The following is a 17,985-nucleotide window of genomic DNA, read 5'->3' as shown; positions in this document are numbered from 1 at the left end:
CTTTGAGTTTAGAAGACTGAGAGGGGATCTGATTGAGACATATAAGATTATTAAAGGATTGGACAATCTGGAGGCAGGAAACATGTTTCCGCTGATGGGTGAGTGCCGAACTAGAGGACACAGCTTAAAAATACAGGGTAGACCATTTAGGACAGAGATGAGGAGTAACTTCACCCAGAGAGTGGTGGCTGTGTGGAATGCTCTGCCCAAGGGCAGTGGAGGCCCAGTCTCTGGATTCATTTAAGAAAGAGTTGGATAGAGCTCTCAAAGATAGTGGAATCAAGGGTTATGGAGATAAGGCAAGAACAGGATACTGATTAAGGATGATCAGCCATGATCATACTGAATAGTGGTGCAGGCTCGAAGGGCAGAATGGCCGACTCCTGCACCTATTGTCTATAATATGGGTAAATGTGAACCCGCTCATTATGGCACTAATGGTAGAAAGGCAATACATTATTTCAATGAAAAGGAACTTTAGAACTCTAAAGGATGGAGGGATTCAGAAATCCTGTATAGCAATCACAAAAGATTAGTATGCAGTTACAGCAGGTCATTAGGAATGCAAGTGAAATGTTGAATTTTATTGGAAGGAGAATAGAATTTAAGGAAGTGTTTTTGCAGTTGCACACTTTGAGTGAAACTGTTGGGAGCATGTTGTACAGTCTGGATTGCCTTAGTTGAAGGATTTAATTACATTAAACACAGTTCATTTGATTGACCTTCTCTAGTCGCCGAGATGAAGCAATTAACCTGTGATGAAAAGTTTGACCTGTGATGAAAGGTTTGGCCTGTATCTGTTAAAATGTTGAAAATTTGAGATGTGAACCAATTGAAACATCTAAAATCCTGATGAATCTTCAAAGATGAATGCTGAAAGGATGTTTTTCTTTGTGGAGGAGTTCACAGCAAGGAGATAAAGTTCAAAAACTAGCGGTTTCCTCTTATTGTGAGGATTCATAATCTGCAGAATTATCCAGGGAGAGCAATAGACATTGGGGCATTAAACATATCGAAGGTTGAGTTCAGTTTTTGATTGACAAAAGTGGAGTTGAGACCACAGTCCAATCAACCAGGATCTTATCAAATAGCAAAGCAGGCGTGATCGTTTAAATTACCTTCTCCTGCTCAGTTCTTGTATTTGTATCCTTTGATTCCCTGAGACATGAAATCTGTTTATCCCATAGTAAAATTTGTCAAATGTTGGACTTATAAAAACCTCCAGGTTAAGGAATTGAAGCAATTCACAACCATTTTGAGTGAAGAAATTTTACACAATTTGGTCATAAATTATTGACCCCTTTATCCTGAGACTTCCTCCATTTTCTACTTTCCCCAGCCAAGGAAGGCAACTTCAGTGTCTATTCTGTCAAGCTTTTTCAGAGTCTTGTGATTTCTTTGAAACATCACTTTTCATTCTTTAAAACTCCAGGGACTATAGGCTCCGTTTATTCAACTCCTCCTCAACACTCTGTTACTCCGAGGAGCGATTTATTGAACCACCTTTTTACTATCTCCAATATAAACATGTCTTTCCTTAAATATTATGAAGTTGAAGGCATGTGTACTGTACCTTTTGAGAGAGTGAATAATGTTGTGAACTGAGAGATTACAAGCACTTGTGTATATGATTGGATGGCAGTCCCAGAGTGTACTGGAAAATTGAGAATGTGTAATATTTGGCTGAGAAATGAATACTTGAGTTTTGGTTGCTGTTTTGACAACAATTTAAATTTAACTGATCAGTTTAAATTATGCCCCAGGATACTAAAATCCAATCCAGTTTGAATTTATTGTTTTGCCAACATCGAACCAATGAGACAGTATGATGTTGAGGGGTATAAAATGTAGTAATTTTGAAAATTGGTCAAACAGCAATTGCCATCAAGACAGAAATGTATGACGAGCTAGCACCTTGCTCTCCAAGAAATTAGGAAACACTCTCTATCAAATGTACCTTTTTTTTATATGAAACATACTCGTAGTAAAAAGAAAGAAGATGACCCAGGGAGATCCTTAGCCAGAAGAAGAAAGATACAGAAGACGACAGTGACTGTTGTTTTGAAATTAAGTTGATATAATTTTAATAAGTGTCTTATTGGGACAGTATATTGTGATAGAGTTGGAGGCAAATAGAAAGCAGAGAAAAGGGGGCTTAGCGTTGTGAATAGTTATTTAATGTTCACTTTTGGAATTAAAAAATAAATTGATGTTATTTTCTTTGAATAGTGGAATTTGTGTATTCTCTGCCACTCATATTTTAACAGATTATGAGGCAAGGTGAGCTTTCTTCAGTGTTTGGTTTAACTAGCAGAGGAGTTCACCTCCATGCCATAACAATATGGAGACCAAAACTTCGCACAGAATTCTAAAGACTCCTTTACTCTTGTACTCAATCGATTTGCAATAAAGATTAATAGTCCAATTGTCATCCTCATTGCTGCCTGCACTCACCTGTTTAATTTGTGTTCCTCATCCATCTAATTCCCTTTGAACATCAGCATTTGCAAGTTTCATACTACTTTAAATATATTCTGCTTGTTCATTCATAAGATCAGAGTGAATAAACTCTCATTTTTCCACATTAATTTTTTAATAATGGCACATGAAGTACAATATGTGGGTGTTACTGGCCAGGCCAGCATTCACCACCTATCCCTAATTGCCCAGACGACAGTTAAGTGTCAATAACACTGCTCTTTGTCTGGGGCACATATAGGTAAGGACAGCAGTTTCCTTCCTGAAAGGACATTAGTGAACCAAATGGGTTTTTCTGACATTCGACAATGTCACCATTATATTCCTAATTTCAACCCAGATTTACCATCATTTCCTTGTTGCCTATTTACTTGTTGATCCCTCTTTCCAGCTCCTGTGGAACCTCCCAACCTGCAGTCCTATCCAGCAGTATTCTAACTCTGTTTGTTGTTCATGTAGATTGTTAGTAAGATCCTAGCACAGACCCTTGAGGCATTGCATGGGTCATCATAGCATTTCATTGGTGACAGCCTGCCAACTTAATGTTCCATTTAACCCAGCTCATTCTTCACAATACAGTTAACTCTAACTCCATGAGCCTTAATCCCTTGTATTCATCTTTTGTGTGGCTCCTTATCAATGCATACTCCATCCACTGGTTCCCCTTTATCTATCCTATTATTTACACCATCAACAAACTCCCAACAAATTTGTCATGCACTGGATCCCTTTCACAAAACTAAGTTAACCTTTTCAATTCAAACCATGATTATCTCAGGGTGTTGTTAATAGATTCTAGCACTATCTTGATGCTTGACAGGTTTAATTGATGTGAAGTTCCTTGCTTTCTCGTTTCCTGCTTTCTGGTTTCCTCCTTTCCTTATGCTTGCTAGTTTCTAATCTACCAGGACTGTTCTAGAATCTAGGGCATTTAACAAAACAATGACCAGTCCTTGTAGCCATCTTTGTTAGAGCTCTTAGATGGAGGTCATCAGGTTTGGGGGGGATTTGTCAGATTTTCATCCTAGGAAGTATTTCCAAAATACTTTCACATTCATTACCCTCATTTCCTAGTCTTTTTAGCCCTAGGCTGCCCTCTATATTTCTGCCATTAGTGAATCGACATGGATCATTTGTTCACTGTCTGTGCTATTTCCCAGGGTAATTGTCCAGTCTCTGCTTGATAGCAATCGCTGGAGCAACTCTGTTCCTTTTTATCTACCTGAAAAATTCTTTAGATCTGTTTTTGTTATTGGTTTGTTTATTTTTATGTTCTACTTTTTCCTTTTTATCATCTTTGGGATAGGTGTGTCGCTGGTAAGACAGCCATTTTATTTTTTAATTCTTCATCCCTGATTGTCCTTAAAGATAATAATGGAATTCCTTCCTGAATCACTGCAGTCCATCTCGTGTAAATATGCTCGTAATTCTGTGAGGAATGGGCAATATAGTTCTAAGTTAGGATGATGCGTGACTTGGATAGGAATTTGTAGTCGGCGTTCTTGTGCCTCAGCTACCTTTATGGTGGTAGAAGATATTGGTTTGGAAAGTGCTGGTGAATTGCTGCAGTGCATTATATAGTTGGTAGACAATGCTGTCTCTTTGTCCTATTGCTGGAAGGAGTGATTATTTAATCTATGGACTGAGTGCCAGTCAAGTAGGTTGTTTTGTCCTGCATTGTGACCAGTTTCTTGGCTGATGTTGGAGTACACCCATACAGGTAAAAATAGATATTCCATTTGCAGTCGTGAAATGTGCCTGTTGAGAGTCAGGTGCAGAATTCCCGTCCTCTGACCTACTGTTTATATGACAGTTTAACTTCTGGTCAGTGTTAACCCCAAGATGTTGCTATTGACTATTTAATTGTGATATAATTGATTGTGAATGCATGCTGGCTAAGTCCTAGTTGGAGAAGGCCATTACCTTCTGCTTGTGCAGAGTGAATGTAATTTGCCACTTACCACCAAGTCTTGACGTAGTCCATATTATTCTGCATATGGATATGGGGTGTTTCAGTAGTTTGAACGATATTGACACCACCACCCACCCCCCAGTGTCATCCGTTTAGCCCTCCACCACACCACATCCATTCCCCGATCCACCCCACCAAATGCAATAAGACATAACCCTCCCCCTTGTCCTCACCTCCCATCTCACTAGTCTCCACATCCAACACATCATTCTGAAACACTTCCACCAACTCCAAATCGACCCCACCATCAAGAACATCTTCCCCTCCCCACCCCCTCCACCTTCTGCAAGGACTGCTCCCTTCGACCGTCCTTAGTTTGCGCTACTCTCCCCACCAACCCCCCTGGTACCTTCCCCTGCAACTGGGAAAGACCACCCCCCCTCACCTCCATCCAGGGTCCCAAGCAGTCCTTCCAGGTGAGACACCTGCTTCTCTTCCAACCAAGTGTACTGCATCAGGTACTCCTGATATGGTCTTCTGTCCACTGGAGAGACCAAACTGAGGGAATGGTTAGCTGAGCATCTCAGCCAGGCCTGCAGGGGACCTCCCAGTCACCGCCCATTTTAATTCCCCTTCCCACTCCCTTTCCGACATGACCATGCTTGGCCTCCTCCATTGCCACAACGAGCCACATCGCAAATTGGAGGACCAACACCACCTCTTCCGCCTGAGCAGCCTACAGCCCAGAGGACTGAACAATGAATTCTCCAATTTGAAATAACCTCCCTTCCCTTCCCGAAATTCCCTTCCCAGCCCCTTCTCCTCCCTTCCACTCTTCCCAGCCACCTACCGGGTTCATTTCTCCCACTGACCAACCAGGTTGTACCCTCTGCCTGTCATCACCTGTCTCCACTTCACCAACCGGCCCCTCACTCCTGCCAGCCCATCTGCAGCTCTCTCTTCTCTCTCTCCCCCCCCCCCCCCCACGCCCACCCCCCCGGTCCTGAAGAAGGGTTACACCTGAAACGTTGACATCTCTACCTCCTGATGCTGCCTGGCTTGCTCTGTTCTTTCAGCCTCCTGCTTGTCTATTTTGGATTCCAGCATCTGCAGTTTTTTGTCTCTAACCAAGTGGTGAACTTGGAAGTCTTTATAGAGAGACTGCAATATCTGTCTTTTTAGCTTTATTTCTTATTTTCCTAATTAATACAATGTATATCTGTAGTGTAGTATAACTTTTTTTTTATTTTTCTCAATTTTGTGTACTTAGGTACTTTTTACCTAGGATTGCACCATGTGCTGGCAACACTATACACTTTTCACTGTACTCCTATTTTTTTGTCATTTGAGTACACTGAAGATAAAAATAATTCTGATTTTAACTTCACCGGTACATTCCTGCTTATCCCCAATAATCTTATGTCCCCTTGGTAATGAAGAATCTATCTACCTATCTCTGCTGTATAAATATTTAAAGATGCTGCATGCACTGGCTTTTGAGGAAATAAATTCCAAAGACTGTCAACCCTCTGAGAGAAAATATTTTGAATAGATGCCCCTTTACATTTGAACTATTACTCCTGGTTTTAGATTCTTCCACAAGAGGAAACATGCTTTCAGCATCCAACCAGGCATTTCCCTCAGGATTGTATATCCTTCAATTAAGTCGCCAGCAATTAAATTTCACCTTTTCCATAATCCAAATGATACAGGCCTGGGTGTCTCGCCTTTCCTTACAAGGCATTCAGCTCATTCCAGGTATTAACCTGAACTGCTTCCAATGAATTAACATTCTCCCGTAAATACAAGGATCAGACCTGTACATACAGCTCCAGATGCGGTCTCTCAAATGCCCTGTATCACTGAAGCAAAGATTTCCTGGTCTTGCGTTCAGTGAGAGGGGAGGGAAAGGCCTCATGGTACTCTGACTAGACTATTAATCCAGAGACTAAGTAAAGTACTGAGGACCTGTCTTTGAATCCTGCCTTGGCAGATTGTTAAATTTGAATTCAGTTGGAAAACAAAAACTAGCATTATTAAGAGGCTAATAATGACCACAAAACCATTGTCAATTGTTGGAAAATCACATCTTGTTCATTAGTGTTCTTTAGAAAAGGAAATCTGTTATCCTTACCTGGTCTTGTCTACATGTGACTCTGAACTCACAGGTTGACTCTTAACTGTCCTCTGGGCATCTCGGGATGGACAGTAAATGCTGACCTAGCCAATAGCATCCACATCTCATGAAAGAATTTTTAAAAAATCCCTTGTCATAAACTGTAACATCCTATTAGCTTTACTGATTGCTTGCTGTACCTGTATACTAACATTCTGCGATTCATACACTAGACTACCCAGATCCCTCTGTATCTGAGTTCTGCAACTTCTCAATCCTGGATAACATGCTTTTTTAATCTTCCTACCAAAATTAACAATTGTGCATTTTTTTAAACATTATATTCCATTTGCTAGATCTTTGCCCACTCACTTCTATGCCCTTTGTAAGCTCCTCAAGTGCTCTTCACAACTCGTCACATCTAAACGCAATGGATCCACTGGTTCCTGTATAGCTACAGCATAAATTCCTTCTTTATAGAGCTCTAACAAATTAGTTAAATATGATTTCCTTTTGAAAAATGCTAGCTCTGCCTGATAAGCTTGAACTTATCCAAGTGCCCTGTTATAACCAATAACTAAAATATTCCCTTAGACTGATATTAAGCTAACCGGCCTATAGTTTCCTGCTTCTATCACTTTTTGAATAAAGACGTTGCACCAGCTATTTTCTGATCTAAAAGAGGCATTCCTCAATCTAATGAATTTTGGAAAATTAAATCCAATGCATCAATTATTTCACTAGTTACTTCTTTTAAGATCCTAGGATGGGTGGCACGATGGTTCAGTATTTAGCACTCCTGTGTCAGTGCTAGGGACTGGAATTCCATTCTAGTCTCTGGCAACTGTCTGCATGGAGTTTACATATTCTCCCTGCGTCTGAGTGGATTTCCTCCAGATGCTCCAGCTTCCTCCCGTAGCTGGTTAGGTGAATTGGCCATGCTCAATTACCCATCGTGTCCAGGGATGTGCAGGCTAGGTTGATTAGCTATGGGAAATGCTGGGTTACAGGGATAGGGTAGGGGCATGAGTCTGTGTGGGATGCTATTCGCTGGGTTAGTGTGGACTCAGAGTTGCTTGAGCACTGTAGGGATTCTATGATGAAATCCATCAAGACTTGGGGACTTATCAACTCAGTTCTAACAATTTATCAGTAATACTTAGTAATTGTAATGTTTTTTTGATTTCCTTCTTCCATTTCAATTCCTGATTACAGCTAATTATATAATGCTACTTATATCCTCTCCAGTGAAGACCATTGTAAAATGTCTGTACAAATTGTCTGCCATCTCTTTATCCTTCATTACTAATTTTCCAAGTCCATTTTCTGTAGGGACAGCACTTACAATGTTAACTTTTTCTTTTGAAAAACTTTTCCTATCTGTTTTTAAATTTTTGGCTAACTCATAGTCTAATTTCTCCCTCATTAATTTTTTGTAATTATTTTCCCTTTTTAATATTTTGTTCAACCCTCTCTTTTGCCACTCATGTTTGCGCAATTATATTGTTTCTTTGAGTTTGATGTTATCTTTATCCCACTGATGATGGATCTGTTCCTTGAAACATTTTCTTATTTATTATTATCTATTGTGTGCTTTCTGGAATATGCCATTAAATACTCACACTCCATCTCTATTGACCAATCCTTAAAAAGATTGCCAGTTCGCCTTCATGCCTCTATTTTCATGCGTTATATTTGCCTTTGTTTGACTTTAAAATAGTAGTCATGGACACACAGTTTTCTCCTTTAAGTTGTATGTAAAATTCAGTAATATTATGGTCTTTGCTACCTAGGGGCGCTTCCACTCTGAGATCAGCAATTAACCCTATCTCCTAGTTGATGCCATAAACATTAGAGAATGCGTTTTTAGCAATGAATAATCATGGTTGTAATTACTAGACTATTTTATATGCTAGATTTATGAATTGAATTTATATTCTGCCATTTCTTTTGCTGCATTTTTGAACCTGAATCTGCAGAAAATTAGCCCAACCCTTTGATAAATTAACCCTTTAATACTATGCCAGTTTTTCTCTCAATGATGGTTGAAATAAAGCTTTTAGATACTTAGACCTGGGCAGTATCCAGGCTTAGACTGAAAAGTAGCAAGTAAAGTTCATGCCAGACAAATGCAAGGTAATGACCAGCTCCAACAAGACACATTCAATGGCATTGCCATTACTGAATCCCAAACTTTCAACAGCCCAGGGGTTAATATTGATCAGAAACTGGCCTGGGTTCTCCACGCAATCACAGTAGTTACAAGAGCAGGTCAGAGGATAAAAATACTGCAATGATCTCCTGACTTCCCAAAGCCTGCCCATCATCTACAAGTCACAAGTCACGAATGTGATGGAATACTCCCCACTTGCCTGGATGAATGTAGCTCCAACAACACTCAAGAAACTAAACACCATCTCGGACAAAGCAGCCACTTGATTGGCATCACCCCCACAAATATTCAGTCTTTCACTATTGATGCTCACCAACAGCAGTGTAAACTATTTCTAAAATGCACTGCAGACATTTGCCAAAGTCCTTTCTAATCCCAGAAGGACAAGGGTAGCAGACACAACGGAACACCACCTTTGAGGTCCTCTCCAAGCCACTCATCATTCTGACTTGAAACTATATCGCTCACTGTCACTGAGTCAAAGTCCTGGAATTCCCTCCCTAAAAGTCTTGTGGGTTTACCTATAGCATATGAACTGCAGTGGTTCAAGAAGGCAGCAGCCCCCCCCACTATCTCAGTGGCAATTAGGGACAGGGAATAAACACTGGCCAGCCAGTGATGCCCATGTCTATCAACTGAATAACAAAAATCTGTTCAGACATGTTAAGATTTACCCCTAGAGGGATTTGGACACTAAAATTGCACACCAGTAGCTTTCAATATATGTCTTTTAGTTGATTATTTTTGATGATTCCCTTGAAATCTTCGGTTACTCCCCTGAAATAATGGCAATTCCATTTCTTCCTTAGCTCTGCTTCTGAAACCCTCCCAACTTGCATTTTTTTGTAACTATCTCTGCAGTTGCTGACAAATAGGCTCATGGTTGAGCAATTGCTCAAACTTAAAATTCTCAAACATGCTTCCAAATCCCTCTTTGACCTTGCTTCTTAAAATGTCTGTAACCTCCTTCAATCCTACGATCCTCACATTGATCCTGCTCCAACTCTGGTTCCTTGTGCCTTTCCTAAATTAACTGCTTCATGATTGATCATGCCTTGAGCTGCTGATGTCTTAAACTGTGGAATTTTCACCTTTATAATTGCTATTTCTCTATTTGTCTTCTCCTTTAAGACCCTATTTAAAATATACTTTAATTATAATTTGACCATTTGTCCTAATGTCGCTTTCTGGTCCAGTGTCAAATTTTTCATGACAATGCACATTGGGTTGGATTATGCAAATGTACATAATGATTTTAGTGAATCACACATTCTCATCACTCTCAGTAAAGGAGTTTCTTCTGATTTGTGTTTTTTAGTGACTATTGTAATAATACTTGTTTTAGTTCCTGAAACCTTTCTGGATTAACTGAAAATCACCCAAACAGAGTGAGAATGACATAACAAAAGTCTGAAAATTCAGTACTGCATTTTCTATTATTTGTGATGTGAGATAGAAATGTAAAAGTGCAATGCAAAAGGTGTACATGATTTCAAACAGTTTTAAAGTTGGCAAAAATCAAATAAAATGCGTGCTGGCTATCTCTTTATGGTGTCTTAAGATTTGCTTTCCTATATTGTAGGCGTTACAAGAATTTTGCTGTATAATTCCAAAATATTTGTCTTGCTTGCACTAATTCGTAATCTGTGGACACTTTTGTTAGTGCCCTTGGCACCAGTTGAATCTGTATTTTTTTTCTGCTTCCTCCCCTGCTGTGCTTGTTGATACTTCCATGTTCAAATGCTACAAATCTTTGACCTCCACTCAGTGCTTGCTGAATGCTTAATGATTTATTCTTACTGTTGCTCAGTTATCACAGCCAACATTTATCTGCCAGCTGTTCTCGGCTGCAGCTGGATAGTTTGTGAGCTGCATACCAACAACCCTCTGGCTGTGTTCATTAGGCTAGGCTTTATAATAGTGCAGCCGTGGGGCTATCATAGTTGATCCCAGGAGACAGCAGTGTAATAAATTATTTTGCTTTGGCCTTTGTCACTGCTAATTAGTCTAATGTGAGGTTGTCAGGTTTGGGGGTTAAGTAAGCAATGAAGTGTTTTCTGTGATGGAAGTTAAGCACTCCAAATCTGTTAACAGATCTATGTTGGTAATATTTCTGAATTCCTGTACAGCATAAATTAATCAACATATTAATGGTGCAAAATTTGACTTTTGGTTGGTGTTGTTTAGTAGAGGGAAGGATGCATGTAATTGAATGACACTGATTAAAATGAATAGAGCAGTTTGTAAATTATTTTTATACAAGCATTTCTGTCACTAATTATAAACAAACTTCTTTTTTTAGGTCTACTGCAAAAAGGTATATTTGAATAGTCTATCATGCAGCAGCCTTAGAATTATTTTATTAATTATACTTGGCGCAAGCCATTTTATGTTTTCAAGTAGACAGTGAGATGGTGTTGCTGAATATTTTCCAGGACCCAAGTCCTTGGAGTAGAGTTCCCACATGTTTACTAATATTAGTGCAATCCATGTAAAATCGCCAGATCAGCACAAACATTGAGAAATTTTAAACCTAACTGAATTATGCACAAACAACTTGCCTGAAAGTTCTTTGCGTTCGGACCAGGTTCCATCCATAAGTTCCAAACGTCAAGTTAAGGTTCCAACCTGAAACCTCAACTCCCCATCTCCTTTGATGCTGCTTGACCTGCTGTGCTTTTTTCAGCTTCACTCTTGATCCACTCTGATTCTCAAGCATCTGCAGTCCTCACCATCTCCTCAAAGTTTTTTAAAAAAAGGTCAGTTTTACGGTACAGAAAGATGTCCATTACATCTGCACAGATTATCAAGCACCTCTTCATTTGAATCCCATTTCCAGCACTTGGCCTAAAGCCTTGTATGCCAAGTTGTTTCAATGTTTTTTTTAATTGAGGGATTTTTTTTTACAAAATTACAAAAGAGAGAGTGTAATAACCATATGGGTACAACAATAATAACACACTAACTGCTTCTCAACAAAACAAATCAAAAATACCAAAGAAAAAGAACAATCTCCCCAAACTACAATAAATAATTAGATATAATGTAAATGAGGTTGAATTGAGTTAAACCAACTTAATTTACACCATTCAGTGCCACCCCACCGAAGCTCCCGTCATTGGGAGCATCAGTTAATATACCTGTATTTATTCAGGATTCTTCCTCTGAGTCCCCAGCCTGCCAGGTACAGTCTTTGTAGCTATACAAGGACCATAATCAGTATGGCTGACAAGTCTGCATCTGTGATTCAAAAAGGGCTGCCATGTCTTATGAAAAAAATTCAATTTTCTGTTCACTATACTTGTAAAGAAGTCTAGGGGAACATGCTCTATCACTATCCTACGCCATCCTGAAAGACCCAGGGAGTTTTCTGAGACCCAGCTCATCAGAATGTTCTTCCTCGCGCAATATGTAAGAATGTTAAACAATTTCTTCCTGTGCTTATATAGAGAAGTCAGATTCGGTGATTTTAAAAAGAGGGATACTGGATGTACCTTAACCTCAGTCTCCAAGATCTCCTCTAACACATTTGCTATGGTGCCCCAAAACTTACAAATCTTATGGCACAAGCACAAGCAATGTGTGAGTGTACCAATGTCTGTTTTACATTAAGGCCACTTTGGCAATGCTCCTTTTTTAAATTTTGCTAGCTGCTCTGGGGCCAGATGGGCCCTGTGGAGAATCTTTAGTTGCATGGCCTGCAGTTATTACAAATCAAAATCCTTTTTCTATTTCTCCCAGATATCCTCCCATACTTCTGACAAAATTTCTGCTCCCAATTGTTGATTCCAGATTCTGTAAAGCCTTTCAATATCTTCTGAGGCACCCCCTCTGTGTAGATGATAGAGGTTACTAATCGAGAGAGTGCCCGAGGACTGAAGCGCACTCCTCTCCACATCGGACTTATACGAATGAACCAATAGTGTGGTCCTTCTCTGTATAAAGTCCCTAATTTGAAAATAGCGGAAGATGTCCCTTCTGGATAAGCCATATTTATGACTCAGCTAATCAAAAGGCATCATGATCTTCCCCTCAAATAGATCTCCCAAACAGGAGACTCCCAGACTTCATAACATAAAGCCAGAATCCTTCGATCTCGGCCTAAATCCTGGTATTCCTACTATGAGGTTGAGTGGGGAGGTCTTATGCAAATTACCCTCGCTCTGTCACATGATTCGCCGTGCATTGACCATGTTAATGTCGATTGGATTTTTACAGTACTCTGCGACACTAATCATCCTGTCCATAATTAGCAAATTAATAAGGGGACTTTTTGCCTGGGAGGCCTCAATATCAAGCCAAATTGACTTCGGATCCTGACAAGCCCAATCATTCACATAAAACAATAACTAACTTATTTGATATCTTTTACACTCCTTTGATATCCCTCCCCCATTCCTTGTGGAAGCTGCAGCTGAGCAAATTTAATAAGAGGGTGCCTGTGGTGCCAAATGAAAGATTCAAGCCAAACAATAAGTCTCTGCAGCGCTTGCCGAGGTAACACCAGAGGGAGCATTCGCATGGGGTATGGTAGGTGAGGAAGAACATTCATTTTGATTAGAGCTGTTCAACCCAACCAGGCTATTGGTAGCTCCTCCCAAAATGAAGGTTTCCTTTTATCTTCTTGAGTAATTGTACGAAATTAACTTTGCACAATTAGTGAAAGGCGGGCTTAATGATAATACCTAAAAATAGGAAGCCTTTCTGTGATCAGCTAAAAAGAAATCAAATTTCATTTTCAAGATCAGGTACTCCCTCAAGATTCCCCTTAGGTATGACCTCTGATTTCATAAAATGCATTTTATATCCTGAAAAGGAGTCAAATAAATTAATATTTTGTATTAAATTGGGCACAGACATTGTTGGATGAGCCAGAAAGAGGAGGACATCATCTGCATAGAGAATGATTTTATGCTCTCCTATTCCCACTTCTGGGGTAACTATTTTGGGGTCCTTCCGAATAGTCTCTACTAGTAGTTCGATCACACTTGAATAAACAGCAGCAGTGAAAGGGGGCACCCTTGTCGGCTGCCTCTACCAATTCTAAAATTGTCTGATGTTATGCCATTTTTGAGAACCGCTGCCATGGGATCGCTATAAAACACTGCCACTACCTGGCGAGGACCTCCCAAGACCAAACCATCCCACAACATAAAAAAAAATGGCCGTTCCACCTGATCAAATGCTTTTTCCACATCTAGGGAGACTACCAAGCCCGGGTTCAATCTTTGCTGGCATGTCTGGACCATATTCAAAACTCTCCTGATGTTGTTCGAGGAGCTGCGACCCTTAATGAAATCTGTCTGGTCCTCCTTTACAATAGAGGGCAATATCTTCTCTAGCCTCAATGCTAACATTTTAGACAGAATTTTAAAATCCACATTTAGAAGGGAGATGGGTCTGTACAAGGCACAGTCCTCAGGATCTCTCTCCCCCTTAGGAATAAGGGGAATATTAGCTTCCCAGAGAGAGGGCGGGAGGCAGTCCTCACTGTACATGCCCAACTTTGGCTTGGCCAACATTTTTATGAACTCCTCATAAAACTCGCTCGGGAATCCATCTGGGCCAGGCGCTTCGCCACTTTGGAGCTGCCTTGCCATCTTTTGTATTTCTTGTGTTGTCAGAGGGGCATTCAAAACGGAGGCCTGTTCCGAATTTATACCTGGAAGATCCAAGTTCCCAAAAAAGGACTCCATCCTCGCCAACCCATCTTTCACCCCTCCGACCGCTTTAACTCTGCGTAAAGTTTCCTAAAATGCTGCGTTGATCTTTTTGGACTCTTGAGTGGGAGTACAAGTGCCCTCTCTAATGGACATGATAGATTGAGCAGCGCTCTTGTTCCTGGCCAGCTATCTCAAATATCTACCTGGCTTATCACCGTGCTTAAATAGTCTTTGCTTCTCAAAGGAAATCCCTCTCTTCACTGCCTGGTGAGCACGGTGTTCAGAGCAGCCCGGAGAGCTGTAATCCGCTGTAACTTAGTTACAGACAATCTGTCAAAATATGCTGTCTTGGCTGCCTTCAACTGAGCTTCAAGTATACACTGTTACTCTCTCGTCTGTCTCTTTTTGAGTCGCTGAGTACCAGATAATTATATCCTGTGAATAAGCCTTGGCAGTCTCCCAGAGCACTGATGGGTTACTGGCCATACCTGAATTAAACTCCCTTATGAAATATTCAATGAACTTACTGTCTTCCAAAAGAATAGGATCCATGCGCCAATGCCACGTATCTGTCCCATTACCCTTGATCTTAACCGCCAAATACACTTCTGCATGGTTCGAGATGGCTATATTCCCAATCTTACAGGTTAGTACCAAATCCAAAAAGGTCGGCGGGGCAAAATACTTGATCATTGTGTGGCATTTGTGCGGGTTGGAGGCGAAAGTAAAATCCCTTCCCTTTAAGTAAAGACATCTCCACACAACCACCAACCCCCAACTCCTCACATAGGTCCATCAACTGTTTGGATGACGGGGCGATGCCCGAAAGACCCCTTGGCATCCTATCCACCTTGGGATCTATTAGACGGTTGAAGTCTCCCCTTATAATCATGTGGCGCACTCCAAGAGCCATCAGGCTAGAAAGTGAATCAGTTAAAAATTTGAGGGTATGTGCTGGGGGGCAGTACACATTCAAAATGCCATACTCCTTCCCATGTATTAGGGCTTTGAGGATCACATGTCGCCCATGCTCATCCTTAATTTGGTCTAACAACTAGAATGGTAGATTCTTCTGTATAGCCACTCCTCTGCTTTTGAAATTAAAAGATGAGAACACCTGGCTGAACCCTCCCTGCTGTAACTTAAGATGCTTCTTATCATCTCAGTGAGTTTCTTGCACAGAGCAACATCGGCCCTCTCCTTTCTGAGACTTAACCGGTGAGTGACTCCCCTTTATGTTCCAGGTGTACCATATAAACGAACAACTAACCATAACCCTCTAAAGCAGCCTGTGAGCCCCACCTCCACCCCCCCCCTCCTCCCCCCAAGAAGAAGAACCCGACTCATAGTTCGCCAAGTGGAGGTAAGAAAAGATTCATAAAATCAAAAAAAAATACAATTACAAACATGATAAAAGCACAAATTCTAATTACAACTCCTGAAATAAACAAAAGACAAATAACTGGAGACGTTTCCCCTTGCTCAACCTACTCGCTGACACTTCCACGGCTCCTTCCGCACCCCAAACCCAGGCCAAAAAATATATCTTATACATGGAAATTAAAAGTGGGTATCCAACCTATCCCACGCATACATTGACCCCGCTTGTTGTCAATAAAAGAAATGACCACCCCAACCAAAAATAATAAAAAAGTGACTAGCAAAAAAAGCAAGAAAGGGAGAGGAAACACCCTACATATTACAGGAACAAAACCAGGCACGCAAAGTAAACAACAGAGAGAACGAAGGAAACACTATTGTCTATTGTATTTGACCCAACCAGTCTATTTTAAACTATCTAGGAAATAGCGAGTTTTGAGAAGATTTGTAGTTCAGGTTGAGGTTCTGGATTTGCTCGCTGAGCTGGAAGGTTCGTTTTCAGTGAGCAAACCTACATCCAGTATCTCGGAAATCCTTTGCCTTCTCTGCTGATTCAAAATTATGCACGGCCCCTCCATGGCTGAAGTGCAACACTGCTGGTCATCTTACAGAATATCGAATGTTCAAGTCTCTCAGCCTCCTCTATTTCATCATAAGATTTCCTCTTTCGGAACAGCCCCAGAAAAGTCATCATGGCCTTGGATCTTTCTGTAGTGTTCTGGAAGCTTCCATAAACATTTGTTTATCTCTGTAACACTGAAATCAAGCTAGGACCAGTGGCTGTTCCAATCTGGTGAGCCCACTCGACTCCCAATCCCTGGAGCTGCGAGAGTCATTGCTCCAGGAAGCTGACCAGCTGATCATCTTCCTCTCATTCTGGCAACCCGATAATGTGGATATTCTTTCTCCAACCTCGATTTTCAAGGTCATCGACCTGCTCGATTAAGACCTGCGCCTATTCTTCCAGTGCCTGAATCTGTCCCACTGAGGATTCCGCTGTGGTCTCTGATGCCATGATTTGCTGCTCTACCTCCTTCCCACGCTGCATGAGATGTTGGATCTCCTGCTCATGCATTTGTAGCATGGCCAAGAGAAGTTCCAATCTAGTCCGCGTTTCCTCCAATGCAGATTAAATCTTCTCTTGGAGTTTGACGAACTCTGAGACCAAACTCTGCTGGCTAGCTAAGTTCAAAGGCGCCTCCATGGGAGTTGGCATTACGGACATGGGTGTCTCTGCTGTTGCAGGAGCGTGCCCTGCATGTTGGGATCCACACAGTCCCTTTCCTTTAGTCATCTTTCCTGAGTGTTCAAAGTCATATTTACAAATTCTGGGGACTTTACGAAAATGACTAGTTAGGGGAGGGTGAAAGCACCACTGCCTGGATGGTGGTGCGGAACTCAGCAAGGCAGACCTGTTAGATCACCACCATCTTGAATCCCCATATTTCAATGTTCATTTAATGAATTCTTAAAGGTCTTGCGTGTTCCTGCCTCTACCACTTCCATTACAATTTTAGGCAGTCAGTTCCACATGGCACAACCCTAAGTAGGAGAAAAGAAATCCTTAAATCCCTTCTAAATCTCCTGCTCCTTACCTTAAAACTGTGCTTCAAAGTTTGAGAGAAGATTTGTAGCTCGGGTGCTTGTTGTTGTGGTTCTGTTGGCTGAGCTGGGAATTTGTGTTGCAGACGTTTTGTCCCCTGTCTAGGTGACATCCTCAGTGCTTGGGAGCCTCCTGCGAAGCACTTCTGTGATCTTTCCTCCAGCATTTGTAGTAGTTTGAATCTGCAGCTGGAACTGACAACCGGAAGCAGCAGATTCAAACCACTACAAATGCCGGAGGAAACATCACAGAAGTGCTTCACAAGAGGCTCCCAAGCACTGAGGATGTCACCTAGACAGGGGACGAAATGTCTGCAACACAAATTCCCAGCTTAAAACTGTGCTCCCAGCTACTGACTCTTCATCCAAAGGGAAAAGCTTTTCTTCATGTGTATGGCCCTCAGAAGTTTGTACACCTCACTCGATCTCTTTCTCCCCCCCCCCCCCCCCCCCCCCCCCCCCCCGCCAGGTGTTAATCGCACCAAGGAAAGTAAACCCTCAGGCTACTTGATTTCTCATCATAGATAACCCACTGCAGCTCAGGTATCATATGCATTCACACTCTTATACTGTAACAACCAGAACTGTAAACAGTACTCCACTTGTGGCCTAACAAATATTTTGCACAGTTCTATCATAACCTCCCTGCTCTTGCATTCAA

At 41.1% G+C, this 17,985-nt stretch overlaps 1 protein-coding gene across 14 annotated transcripts in view; it reads left to right on the top strand.

The window, feature by feature from the left end:
* Positions 1-17,985, top strand: part of epb41l2 (erythrocyte membrane protein band 4.1 like 2) — a 211,670-nt gene that overhangs the window by 119,166 nt on the left and 74,519 nt on the right. The window lies entirely within an intron of this gene.

This window comes from Hemiscyllium ocellatum, chromosome 3, assembly GCF_020745735.1.
Source record: "Hemiscyllium ocellatum isolate sHemOce1 chromosome 3, sHemOce1.pat.X.cur, whole genome shotgun sequence".
Classification (NCBI taxonomy): domain Eukaryota; kingdom Metazoa; phylum Chordata; class Chondrichthyes; order Orectolobiformes; family Hemiscylliidae; genus Hemiscyllium; species Hemiscyllium ocellatum.
Note: the sequence above shows the minus strand (reverse complement) of the source record. Positions and strands in the feature narration are given on the sequence as shown.